Below are 12,685 nucleotides of genomic sequence, written 5' to 3'. Positions count from 1 at the left end.
GGAGCTTGGCCAAAGCTGTCATTAAACAGAAGTGAAGATAAAGCCCATCTCATGGAATCCAGAAGGTGTAGGCATTTACTGCTCTTCACAGAAGCTCTCTTGAATTTCTATATATCTTGACTCTGCTTCTTCAAGACTAGTGTATACCAGACGGGGCTGTTGTGATCACTAGCTCAGTGGTTCTCAAACTTTGGAATATCCCAGTCAAATGAGGGCTCATTAAGATGCAGACTGCTGGGTCTCACCTTCACAGTTTCTCATTCAGCTCATCAGGGATGGGTCTGAGAATCTGTTCTCTAGCAACTTTACAGACACTGAGCCTGCTGGTCCAGGAACTTCCCCTTTGAGAACCACCTCTCTAGCTTTACACTTTCTTGAATCAGACATCCAGGAATTCAAGGAAACCTTAGCATACCTGCCCTTCACCCTTCACCCTGGTTATCTTACCTGTCAAATGGGAGCATTGCTGCTCAGGGTTGTTGTGAGGCCCTGGACTAGGGCCTGGTGAGCAACAAGTGAGTTCAGCTCACATGCTGGAACAACTAGGCTGTGAGGCAGTTAATGGACTTGTTAACCATAGTAACTGACATTTCCCATCCTTGCAGCATGGATGCGTACCCTCCCACATCAATCAGGGAATATCTTGACCGACCTGTTTCTAACCTGGCCCTGCCTGACCAAGCCTGACCTTTGGGGCTGTATCTCTGAAAAGTGCTGCATGACCTTTCTGCAGTTACAGACCATGGGACAAGAAACTGACCTTTCTTTTCTTTTGAAAAATACTCCCATTTTTCACAGAGACTCTGATCCCAGTACCCAGCATTCTAGAGCATAAGAGGGAGGGCAGGCAGAACTGGGGTTGCTTCTCATGCCATGGTAGCCGACACCTTTTGTACTAAGGAGACTCTGGGGTTCCTTACACAATAAACTGTTGGTTTCCTAATCTGGTGTCACATTTCTTGGCAGACCTTCCTCTCCATGGGTCTCAGTGACCTTACACCCTGCCCTTTCCCTAATTCACGGAGCAAATTTATCTGTATTCAGGGATGGGCAGAACTTGGCAGTTCCAGACTCATTTTAGGAAATGCTTAGAAAAATGAGCAGTGAACAATGAATCTTACCTTTTGAGAGCCCCTTAACTTTGTGGCTGGTGCCTGGGCTTTGGGGTCAGAACAGGAGCTGGGATCCCAGTTTCCCTGGTTACTGGCTCTGAGACCTTGGGCAGGTTACCTCGCCTCACTGGTCCTGTTTCCTCTCCTGGACACTGGAATTCTATTTCTTCCTTTGCAGGGAGTAGGGCTGCACAAACTAGGAAGGGTGAGTTAAATGAATAACAGAAATGGTTGCCTGACTCCTTCCAGCCCCTTCCCCTACTCTGTCGTTGGCTGCAGAGGCAACCAGCCTTTCTTGCATCCTCACTGGAAAATTGGAGGGGGAAGTTTTTGGTAGAGTACTCCACAGCCAAGGCAATGGATGCTGCAGTTATGTTTTCAACATGCGTCTTGTCAGGGTGATGGGGGAAACACCTGTATCCTTACCTGGTATATATTTACTGAATCCTGTGCCAAGGGTGAGCATCATAGCCACTGCCTGCCTCCCTAAAAGCCTGCAGTTTAGCTCCCCCATCTGGAAATAGCTGAGAAAACCTCATTTAAGGAAGGAGGGCACCAGCAGCCTCAGTGCCTCCTTCTGGTGAGGTACTGAATTAACTCTGTTATGATAGTATACCCTAGAGTTAATGATCAAACTAACCACCGCTCCCCCCCCCCCAATTTTTTTTTTTTTTTTTGGTGAAAAAATTTTTTTTCTCAGTGAAGTAGAACTATATAAAATCGACACACAAAAGCAACAGAGAAGTTACAATGGTAGATAAACCTATATTTTCAATAGTAATAAAGATGATTAAGTACTTTGGAATAGCTTTATTAAGAAAGATGCAAAATCATACAAGAAGATTGCCAGAATACTCCTGAAAGACCTAAATAAGACTTAAACCTTATCCATTCTTGGATAGGATGACCTAATATAAATACATTAATTCTTCCTAAACTAATTTATAAATTCAATGCAATCTTAATAAAACCACCCCAGACTATTTTATAGAGTTAGACATTTTATACTAAAGTTCATATATAAAAAACAAAACCATGCAGAAATCATGAAACCAATGAAAAGTAAAAACCATAATGTAAAACCTCAGCAATTAGGAACATGGTGCCGGCCTGTGAATAGACAAAAAGATGAGTAGGAGAACCTAGGAATAGAACCCAAGTACAGGCAGAAATTTAGTATATGATAATGGTGGCATTTCAAGTCAATGGGGTTAAGGTGGACTGTAATAAAATGGTGTTGAAATGATGGTAACCATTTGAAAAAAGACAAAAATAGATGCGTACCTCACTCCATACTCAGTGGTTAGGAGTCCGAAGGTCAAAAATGAAATCCATGGAAGCACCTGATGAAAACAACTGATCAAAATACCAGGGTCCTGATAGTCAAGGAAAATACTCAGGAGGAGATGAGGAAGATGAGCCAATGCTGTGCGAGATCTGGAGAGGCTCCTGGGGAGAGGAAGAATGTTGATGGAAACTGGTGAAATCTGAATAAGATTTGTAGTGCAGTGGACAATACTGTTTCAATAATTGATCAATGTTCTTTACCATTCCACTATGAGATGAGAACTTCAGAGGAAGCAGGGTAGGGGGACATAAAGAATTTGTATGATTTTGCAACTTGTCCTTAAATCTAAAATATGATAAAATAACTCCTTGAGAAATAAGAGCAGAGCACAACATTATAAATGTTATGTGTGTGTATTTTTTCCTAAGACTGGAAGGGATTGTACCAATGCGGTAACATTGGGTATCTTGGGTGGAAAGTGGTAACTTTTGCTTTTGTTTTCTTATTCATCTTACCTACTTTCTAAAATTTTCTTCTCAGTTGACGGTTTGTTGCCCCTTAGAAACAGTGGGAAGTGAGACAAGATGAAGTTTATCTTTCATGGAACTTATATTCCAGTGGAGGAAATGAAAATTGCATACATTAAAAATAAATCTTTGTTCAGAAAATTGAACTGTGAGGTGATGTCTAAGAGATATGATTGGTCAGAAAAGGCCTCTCAGAGAAGGGGATATTTCAGGTAAGATACGAATTACGAGAGAGAAGGCTGGGAGGGGGAGGGGGAGAGGGAACAGCCTATGCAGAGGCTTTGAGGCAGGGTCAGGCCTAGCATGTTCCAGAACCTGGAAGAAGCCAGAGCGGCTTGGCTGCAGTGACAAGGGGAAAGGGGCAGGGGATGAGGTCAGAGGGCAAGCGAGGGATGAGCCCGCAGGGCTTGGTATGGCCTTGGGCGCCCCTGGAGCAATCTGAGCAGATGAGGCTTGTGATTGGACTTAGGTTTTAATGGAGTCCTCTGGCAACTGGGGGTGCACAGGCTGCAGGGAAATGAGGGCAGAACCAGGCAGGAGGCCAGGATCCTCCAGGGACTGGACTGAGAGGCGATGTTATCTTAAATGAATTTCGGTCACTGTGGAAGGAGGAGGGCAGTGGACATATTTGGATTATGTTATAAAAGAGAGCTAGGGTTTGGATGAGGGACACGAGAGAGAAAGAAGAAAAGAGAAAAGTGAAACAAATTCTGCATGGAGCTCTAACGAGTGAGTAGATGGTGGATCACTTCCCTGGACAGGGAATGCTAGGGGGTGAGGAGCAGGCTTTCTGGGGGGAGCAAAAGTTCTGTTTAGGTTCAGGGAGAAATATGTTTTTTTTTTTGTTAATGGTCAGAAAATAATGAATAATGTACAATGATTAAATAAAAATAATTATCTTGCCTTTTTTGCCCCCGGAATCCTTGATCCAGATTTCTCTCCTAGGCTGCAGGTCAGACCCAAGACAAGGTGCCCAGGGGAACGATGCCCTGGAGGGGTTGCCATGTTTCTGGTAGGCTCGGCCTTTTTCTCCATTCCTTCTCCTGAGGTTGCTGACCTACTGTGTCTCCAGTCTTGTTCCTTCCTGATGTTTCTTTCCCTTGGATGGAAGCTCCCCTGGGGTCTGGCTCCCTTGCTTCCCCCTCCTTCAGTACCCCAGACACTGACAGTTCACCAGCTTCAGTGTGGATTGCTGGGTGCTATGCTGAGTGATTGGGATGGGCTGCTGGGTGCTATGCTGAGTGATTGGGATGGGCTGCTAGGTGCTATGCTGAGTGATTGGGATGGGATGCTGGATGCAAGGATGATGGCAGTGTCCCTCCTGCCCCCAGCACACTCTGCTTCCCGATTGGGGTCTCAACAAGCCCACTAGGGGTTAAAGGACAGCTCTCTCTGTCTAGGATGAAGGTGAGGCCAATACTCCTTAAATCCTTCCTGCCTGAGGACCCCCTTGGTCATTTTGGGTTTTTTTTAGTACTAAGGATTGAACCCAGGGGTGCTTACCACAGAACCACATCCCCAGCCCCTTTTACTTTTTGTTTTGAGACAGGATCTCACTAAATTGCTTAGGGCCTTACTGAGTTGCTGAGGCTGGCCTTGAACTTGCTATCCTCCTACCTCAGCCTCTTGAGTCACTGGTATTACAGGTGTGTGCCACGGGTTCCACCTTGGTCTAAGGGAACTGAAAGTAATGTGGTCGTATGTTCAATTCCCTCCTTCCCTTCCTCACATCCAATAATTAATAAATCAATTCACTCATTTTCAGTGACTCTCTTCACCTCACCTGAGTCAGCATGCCTTACAGTGTGCTTCACAGAGGAGCACTTGTTTAGATTTCTTAATCTGTCTTTTTGCAAGTAAAAATTTTCCTATCATCAAATAAGTGTGGGGACAGATGGCCTCTTGTCTCCAGGTCTTCTTGGGTCAAGTGTCAGGCTAGCTGGGATGTGAACTTCTAGGAGGTAGCAACACAACAGTATTTCCCAACACCTTAGATGCTGGCTTTCTTTTTTAATAGCTTCATCTAGTGTGTGGAGAAGTGCTGTCCTTGAGTAGCCAGTCTATGTCCTATCCAGCTGGCCTGGAGGCTTCAGGCTTCAGAAGAAAATGAGTTAAAATCCCTGCTCTCAGTTGGCTCATAGCCAGGAGAACTGAGCTCCTGGTGAGAATTGGTTGAGACCTTTTTTTTTTTCTCATTCTTTTTTCTCCTCCCCCTCCTCCCTCTCCTGGTTCCCCCAGTGCTGGGGGTCAACCCAGGGCCTCATGCTTGCTAGGCAAGTGCAAGTGCTCTACCATTGAGCTATATCCTTGGGCCCTGGACCAGGTCCTTGCACCTGTTTGCTTTGTATGAGAGTCTGCTGGGCTCCTGTGCCTCTTGTCACCAGGAAGGGGCAGGACTATCTGGGCGCTTGGCCTTGGAGCTGCCTCAGACCTGGGCTCAACATGCCTGGGGTCTCTTTGTTCCCTGCCCCCAGCTCCCCTTGCCTACCTGCAAAGTTTTCTGAACTCGGGGCCTGAGCAGTTCACCTCCCTTTGGTTAGAATCATTTCCCAGCTGCAGTTGGACTTGAAAATGGATCCCCCATTGCGTTGTATCAGGACACTCCCTGTGCAAACCTTTAACTCTCCCTCTCATAGATTGGTCTAGATGAGTCCGTCTGTGTCTAATACTGAGTGCTACTCTTTCACACACATTAGCTCATCTGATCCTGAACCTTAGAAAGGATAGGTAGCCAATCCAGGGTCACATTTGATCACCATTTGGCTTCCCCCTGAACCTCACCTTGAATGGAAAACATAGTCAGGTCCAGGGTAAGCCAGTGTGAGAGGGTGGGGAGAGGGTTGGCCCACCATGGCTGGGGCTAAGGATTGCTGAAGAAGCCTCTGTCCACTGCTTATTCAAATCCTCCTTCCTCTCTTTTGCAAAGGAGATTGAGGCAGAGAGAGCAAGAGCCAGGATTGGAACCCAAGTGTGCTAGTTTCCAATTGCTGCTCTAACAGGTGTCTACAAATGTGGTGGCTTAAAAGTACAAAAATTTATAATTTTATGATTCTTGAGGTCAAAGTCCAAAATCACTCACTGGGCTGCTATCTTTTGGAGGCTGTCAGGCAGAAGCCATTTCTTGCCTTTTTCCAACTTCTAGTGGCTACCGGTATTCCTTGGCTTGTGCCCCCTCTATGGTTTGAAGGTCCCCACTAAAACTCATGTTGAAATTCAATCCCTATTGTGAAGCATTAAGAGGTGGGACTAGGTGGATCTTTAAAAGGTGATTGGTCATGAGGGCTCTGCCTCTCTGAGTGGACTCATCCATCTGTGGAATAATGGTTAATGAGTTCTAGGTTATCTTGTGAGTGGGTCTGTTATAAGAGTCAGTTTGGCTTTGTCCTTGTATATGCCCCTCTCATGTGATTCCCTGTACCACCCCCGAGATTTTATAGAGTCCTCACCAACCAGAAAATCCCTCACCTGATGTGGCCCCTCTTTGGGCCTTTCAGCCTCCAGAACTGTGAGCTAGTTCACTTTTATTCTTTATAAATTAGTCTGTGGTATCAGGCAATAGCAACATAAAATGGATGGATCAGGGTCCTCTCTCCATCTTTAAAGCCATCAGGGAGCCTCTGTAAGTCTTTCATCTCTCCTCATTCTGCTTCTGTTCTTCTCACACCTTCTCTTTGATCCTCTTGCTTCTTTCTTATTTATGACTGCATTGGGGCCAGTCTTAAGTTGCTTCATCCTAAGGTCCTTAACTTAATCACATTTGCAAAGTCCTTTTTGCCACACTAGGTAACCTGTTCTTGGGATAAGGGTGTAGACATCTTTGGAAGTGGACCCAGGCTATCTGAAAAGCCATGATGTGTCCATAATACCAAACATTTTGAGCAAAGGTGCGGTGGCGCACGCCTGTAACCCCAGCAGCTCTGGAGGCTGAGACAGGAGAATCTCGAGTTCAAAGCCAGCCTCAGCAACAGAGAGACACTAAGCAATTAAGTGGGACCCTGTCTATAAAAAAAATACAAAATAGGGCTGGTGATGTGGCTCAGTGGTCAAGTGCCCCTGAGTCCAATCCCTGATACAAAATATATATATATATATATATATATTTGAGAGTGGCAGGGTTCTGGACCCTACAGTTAGTTGTCTTGAAGGGTATGAAATGTGAGGTCTGGGAGGGTCAGACTAAAACAAAAGTGTCTCAAATCTCTTTCTCTCTTTCATTTCTTGATCCCTGGCAGTTTTGCTCCCTGCAGTGAGGACTGAAGTGGCTTTTATCTTTTCCTTGTTAATAGCCCAAATTTCACAAATTGGCACTCTCAAATTAATTCCTTTCCCTCTTGTGTGATTCTTGTATTGCTCTTGGTGACTTATTGGTTTAACCACACATCTTAGTTCTCAGCTATGGGGGCCAGTAGCTGTGAGCCACCTGCCACCCTATCTCTGATAGCACGGCCAAGACCAACTGTGAGAACACCAGGCACGGTGCCTAGATCCAGACTTCCCTGCCCTCTTGTGTCTGAGCCAGCCCACTTCTCCAGTGCCAGCTTCCCCGCTGGTCCACGGCAGCCTCCTCCAGCTGCTGGATTTGGTGTTAATTGCATTATTCACACTTTCTAAGCCGTGGCTTAGAGAGAAACTGTTTTTTTCCGCCTACCAGTGTGACTAGTTTTGAGGGGAACAGTGGAGGTGGAGGTGGGGAGATGGGGCAAGGGATCTATCTGCAGGGCTGCTTTGGCCTGGAGGATGGAGGGTGACGGCTCTGTGGCCCAGAGAAGGGAAGGGTCTGGCCCAAGGTCACAAGATGAGCTGATGACTGAAGGACTCCGGGGCTCACAGCCTGTACTCCCAACATCTCCAGGTGCCTGCAGAGCTAGGAACGCAGAAGTCTTCATTTTGGATCAGGAACCAACACATAAAGACTTAAAGCTTCCATAGCTATTGTCCTAATGGGAGAATGAGAGCAGGTGTGTGTGTGTATGGGTGCTGCCTGGGCAGAGGGAGTCTGGGAGCCAGCACTGTGTCATCAAGTCTGTGTGTGACACACAGGCAGGGACCTATTTCCTTAAGAATGGAACTGTACATTCCTGCTAGTTGTCCATTTCATAACCCCTCCTGGCTCCATGTGGGTCCCACACCTGGAGAGGAACGAGCTTGGCCCTGACATTGGGACCTCAGACGGGGAAGGATTATTCCAATAGTTGGGAACAGTTTAGTAAGGGAGAGACTGGGAGGAGGAGAGGCAGGAGCCAATGGTGAGATGGCCCTGGGGAGAATACAATGTTTGGACTGGAGCTTCAGGTTCAATTTCATAGATCCATACCTTGTTTTTGTTTTTGTTTTCCCAGATTTATGCTGTTCTTCAGGAAAAAAAAAAAAAAAAGCTGTGTAACAGCCAAACTATGGGTGGGTATATTTCTTGCATGTCTATAAGTCACAAAGTATTCTTAGTGTGGAGTTTGGCCATTTTCTTCCAGCTGGCTAAAGGCCCGTCCTAGTGGGTATTGGAGCTAGGTCCCTCTGGTCCCAGTGCCCTGTACCTCCACAATAAGGAAATATGGGGAGAGCGCCAGGATGGGTTCAAAATGGTGCCCAGTGGCTTTGGCACTCTCAAGCCCTGCTGGAGGCTGAGTCTGACTCCCCTTACTCTGCTATGGGTCATGGTCAGCAATGATCCTTGCCTTCCCCTGACCCAGCACCTGCTTTCATTACCCTATGGTCATTGTCTACCTCTGGCTGAAAATTGTCACTCAGGCTTGGAGCTGGTGGATAGAGTTTGGACCTGTTGACCCCCATTCTCATCTATCTGTCCCCTTACAAAGGGAATATGGAAAAGCCAGCTGTTCTGCCCAGTCCTTCCAACCTCCTTCCATCTTTCCTATGGAAAACCCATTCCAGGAGAGACTGATTTGGTTCTTCCTCTGATACCCTCCCCAGAGTGGACATCTGATTTAGGCCCAGCCAACCAGAGACTCGCCCCAGCCCCAGCCATTCAGAGGTTCAGGGATGAGCATGTGTCCAGGCCAATTTGTTTTCTTTGAGGGTTGATATTTGTTTTCTGGGAGAAAGTCTTTCTTCATTTTGGATTAGGAACCAACACATAAAGACTTGAAGCTTCCATAGCTATTGTCCTAATGGGAGAATGAAGGCAACATAGTGGAGAGCAGAGCCCAGGTAGACAACACATCTGCCCATGTTCTAGAACTTTCTGGATCCAGTCATGTCTGAAGTTAGAATGATCACTTGGACCATTAAGTTACACCAAGTAAGTATCTTTTCTTGCTTAAGAAGTTTCAAATTGAAACTGAGCAATGGGGGAGGGTGATGAGGCTCACAGCTTGTCAAGGGATGATTCTTTACTCAACCCTGGTGGTGGACCATGTGCCACAGGAACCCTGGGTACCCCAGAGTCACACTGGTGAGGATGGTCAGCTGTAATATAGCTGAGGCTGTGACAATATGCCTGGAGAGCTGCAGTCCTGGGAGACAAGCTGGGCAGGCCCAGTAACTTAGGGGGCAGAGGCACACCCACCCCCAAACACAGAGATAGTAATTCTAGGCTCCTGAGTACTCAATTGGGTTCAGGGGAGTCCGATGTGAAGTCAAGCAGAGCAGACCCCAGCCCAGAACAGAAGATTTGCTGCCCTAATGAAACTGCCTATCCTTGCACTGTTCATGCCCAGACTCTGGTCAACCATGCAGGTGGACATGAATGGGAACTCCTAAATGTGAGGATGGTAGCATTGGAGTGTGTGATACCTGAGTGTGCATTGGAACCCCCATGAGGGCACTAGGGTGGGCACCAAAACTATCTGAGCAGATGTGTATAAAACCCCAAGTAGCGGAGCTGTGACAGTTCCATGTAAGTGGGTATGCCCGAGCATGTCTCAGAACTTGGTTTGCATGTGCATGCAGGCATGGCTGGTGACAGTAGGTGTGTCCCCCTGTGGCTTTGGACAGCCACACTTTGTATCAACTCCTTCCTCCCTCTCTTGGTTGATGTCTGTTCCTTAGATGTGGCAGATGCAGTTGGTGCCCAGTCCAGAGACCCAGGAACTCACTGTGCCCACGCATGCTGACTCAGTGGCAGCTTATGCCGCCCAGCATGATGGCTTCTTTGGCCACCAGTTTCAACTCCTCTATCTGAAGAGTTTCTTTGACCAGAGGAACTCGCTTGGCCTACACAAGGGGCAGGAATCAAAATCCCCCAAAGAGCAGCCACCAAACAATGCCTGCTGAGAGCTGGTGTATGAATAATTCATCTCCCTCACCCCTTGGGAAGGCTGACTGGGAGGTGTGATTCATTCTGCCTCTCAGAGTTGCCATATTGGACAGAACTCAGGAGTTTGCAAAAGAACCTGCTTTACAACATCCTCACTGACCTTCTCCCCCTCCTTGTTTCCCTGTCCCATCTGTCTGCTTCTCCTGGGATCACCTCTCCAATCAGCCCCTCAGATCCATATGTTGACGAGGGTCTGGTCTTGCTCCCTCTTGTTGATACAGCTTCACCTCCTGTTTCTTTGGGACCCTGATGGGGTCATGCTAAGCCCAGGTACTGAGGGTGTTCTCCTTGGTCCCTATCCCTTAGGCCCCTGGCAAAAAGGTCAGCTTCCTTGTAAGAATGTGCAAAGGAACTTGAACATGCTGCCATTTATGGACATACCTGGATGGAGGAGATGGGAAGAACCAAGAGCCCAACAGTCACAAGAACCCATGGATCCCATGTTCAGAATGAGTGTTGGTGTGTGGGGTTCAAGTTGATATCAGCATGTGACTGGACACCATTACCATGAAGAGGAAACTCTGGAGGAATGGTATTAGCTAAATTGTGTGCATATATGAATATGTAACAACAAATCCCACTGTTATGTATGTACCATTATAATGCACCACTAAAAAATATGGAGGGGGGGGTGGGAAAGAGAGGCTAGCAGATAGGGTTTCGTCCTGAAAATGGAAGGCTTGAATGGGTTCGACCTCATGGCACATCCCAAGAGTGGAAGATAAGCCCAGGATCAAAATGACAAGTTTCATCTACAATTACGTGTGTCTGTGGGCAATGGCTTTCAAAGTGGGAGACTGGAGTGTCCTCATTCTTGAAGGGCAGACTTGTTCACTTTAACAGTGGCAGCAGCGAGCCAGCAGGTGGCAGTGTGGGCTCAGAGTGTGGGCAGTGGGTGCTGGACAGCTGACCTCAGCCCCTCCAACTGGGACTGGAGACTGGACTGGGGAAATGGAAGGAGCCTGTGCTTCCTTATCTCAGAGTCACCTTCCTGACCACTGGGCCCTGGTTGATAGCCAATCCTAGGGACATTTACACCAAGACAATGCCATGTTTCAGGGAGGTTAAACACATAAAAGGATCTCCTGGAAATCACTGACTACCCAAATACCTACCTCACAGCAAGTGACAAGGCTTCAATGACTCCTAATCCTGAGAAGGAACAGGATATGCCATCCAGGTGAAGGCGTATTTTCAGATTGTGGTTGTTTGAGGTTTCCTTTCCTTTCCAGTTTCAGCAGCAAGAGCCCCCCCACCCCAACCCATGTATTCTTGGAAAATGTCATTTTTTGCTACATTTTTATTGATATGATGTATTTATTTGAACACAGAAAAGATACATTGTTGCTTGTTCAGCGCCTAGTCCACAGGAACAAGAAAAGCTGTTCAGCTCCATCCTCAAACACTGAGGAGCAGGCAGGGATTCTGATCTTCCCCCAGCACTCTCTAGGGATACAGATTCAGGATGCATTTCTTAAAAGGGTCTCATCCCTGGGTGCATTCTGAAGGCTATACAGTACAACAGACAGATATTTTTGCCTAGAAAACAGTACACCACAAAGTTGGACAGAACTGCTTGTAAACAAGGTCCTTCCCCCAGGTGGAGTCTGGGGGCTCCAGGGTGCGACACACAGGACGCGACAATACCTCTGGGTGGACTCCTTTCAGCTCTGCACCAGAAGAAATGCTATTTCTACAGAAAATAAAATTCAAGATTGCCATCTTTGCCACCCCTCTCCTGAAGAAAGGGATTACTGAATTGTCTTAGCCCTTCATTGGAGGAATTGAAATGTGGGGAGAAGGAGGGCTGGGGGCGGGGTTTGCTGTTAAGGATGGGCAGAAAAAGGGTGGGAAGGAGGGAGGCAGGGTAACTTGTTCCCGGCCATTGGCGATGTTGGCAGGGATACTCCTCAAAGATGCTTGAAGACCTCGGCAGGCTGGGTCTTCAGAAATCACCTAGGTTATGGACATGTTCTTGCTGGGGTTCAAAGGCCAAGATCTGAGCCTTTCTACAATGAGGCTGACCCCATGTATCTCCTTCTATGGCAGGACCCTGGCAGCAAGGCTGGGCACTGGTCCTCTTATGATGGCATGGTGGTTTTGAAGGGGCTCATACCCTCTTTATTCTGTATGTGCAAACACCCTGGAGAGGCAAGGCCAGGATATGTTAATGCTCCCAGCTGTGAGCTGCCACCCGGACGACAGCACCGGCTCCTGGGTGGGGTTCAGCTCCAGCCCATCTGGGCTCAGGCCACAGTGGCTGGCTGGGCACATGCTAAATGAGGGGCCCTTATCTGCCTCATAGTGGTGCCCAGGCAATATTGTGGTGAGGCCACCTGGACTTCTTTGAAGACCCTCAGCCCTGGGCAGTGGTCGGACTGACATGGGAACTACTGTGACCCACCTGCACCACTGCACACTTACCAAGGGCACTTTCCACCTCTGTAGCTTGGGGTGGGCTTCTCAGAGAATTCCCCTAGCACCA

At 47.4% G+C, this 12,685-nt stretch overlaps 1 long non-coding RNA gene across 2 annotated transcripts; it reads left to right on the top strand.

The window, feature by feature from the left end:
- The first annotated feature begins 7,460 nt into the window (after positions 1 to 7,460).
- On the top strand, positions 7,461 to 10,958 carry LOC139702708 (uncharacterized). Of its 2 annotated transcripts, XR_011705278.1 has the most exons (4): positions 7,461 to 7,885; positions 8,267 to 8,324; positions 9,009 to 9,183; positions 10,507 to 10,958. It is a non-coding gene; the product is annotated as an uncharacterized lncRNA (long non-coding RNA). The 2 variants fall into 2 exon arrangements; XR_011705277.1 differs by having other exon boundaries at positions 7,461 to 8,324.
- Positions 10,959 to 12,685: the final 1,727 nt, after the last annotated feature.

This window comes from Marmota flaviventris, chromosome 18, assembly GCF_047511675.1.
Source record: "Marmota flaviventris isolate mMarFla1 chromosome 18, mMarFla1.hap1, whole genome shotgun sequence".
Taxonomy (NCBI): Eukaryota; Metazoa; Chordata; class Mammalia; order Rodentia; family Sciuridae; genus Marmota; species Marmota flaviventris.
Note: the sequence above shows the minus strand (reverse complement) of the source record. Positions and strands in the feature narration are given on the sequence as shown.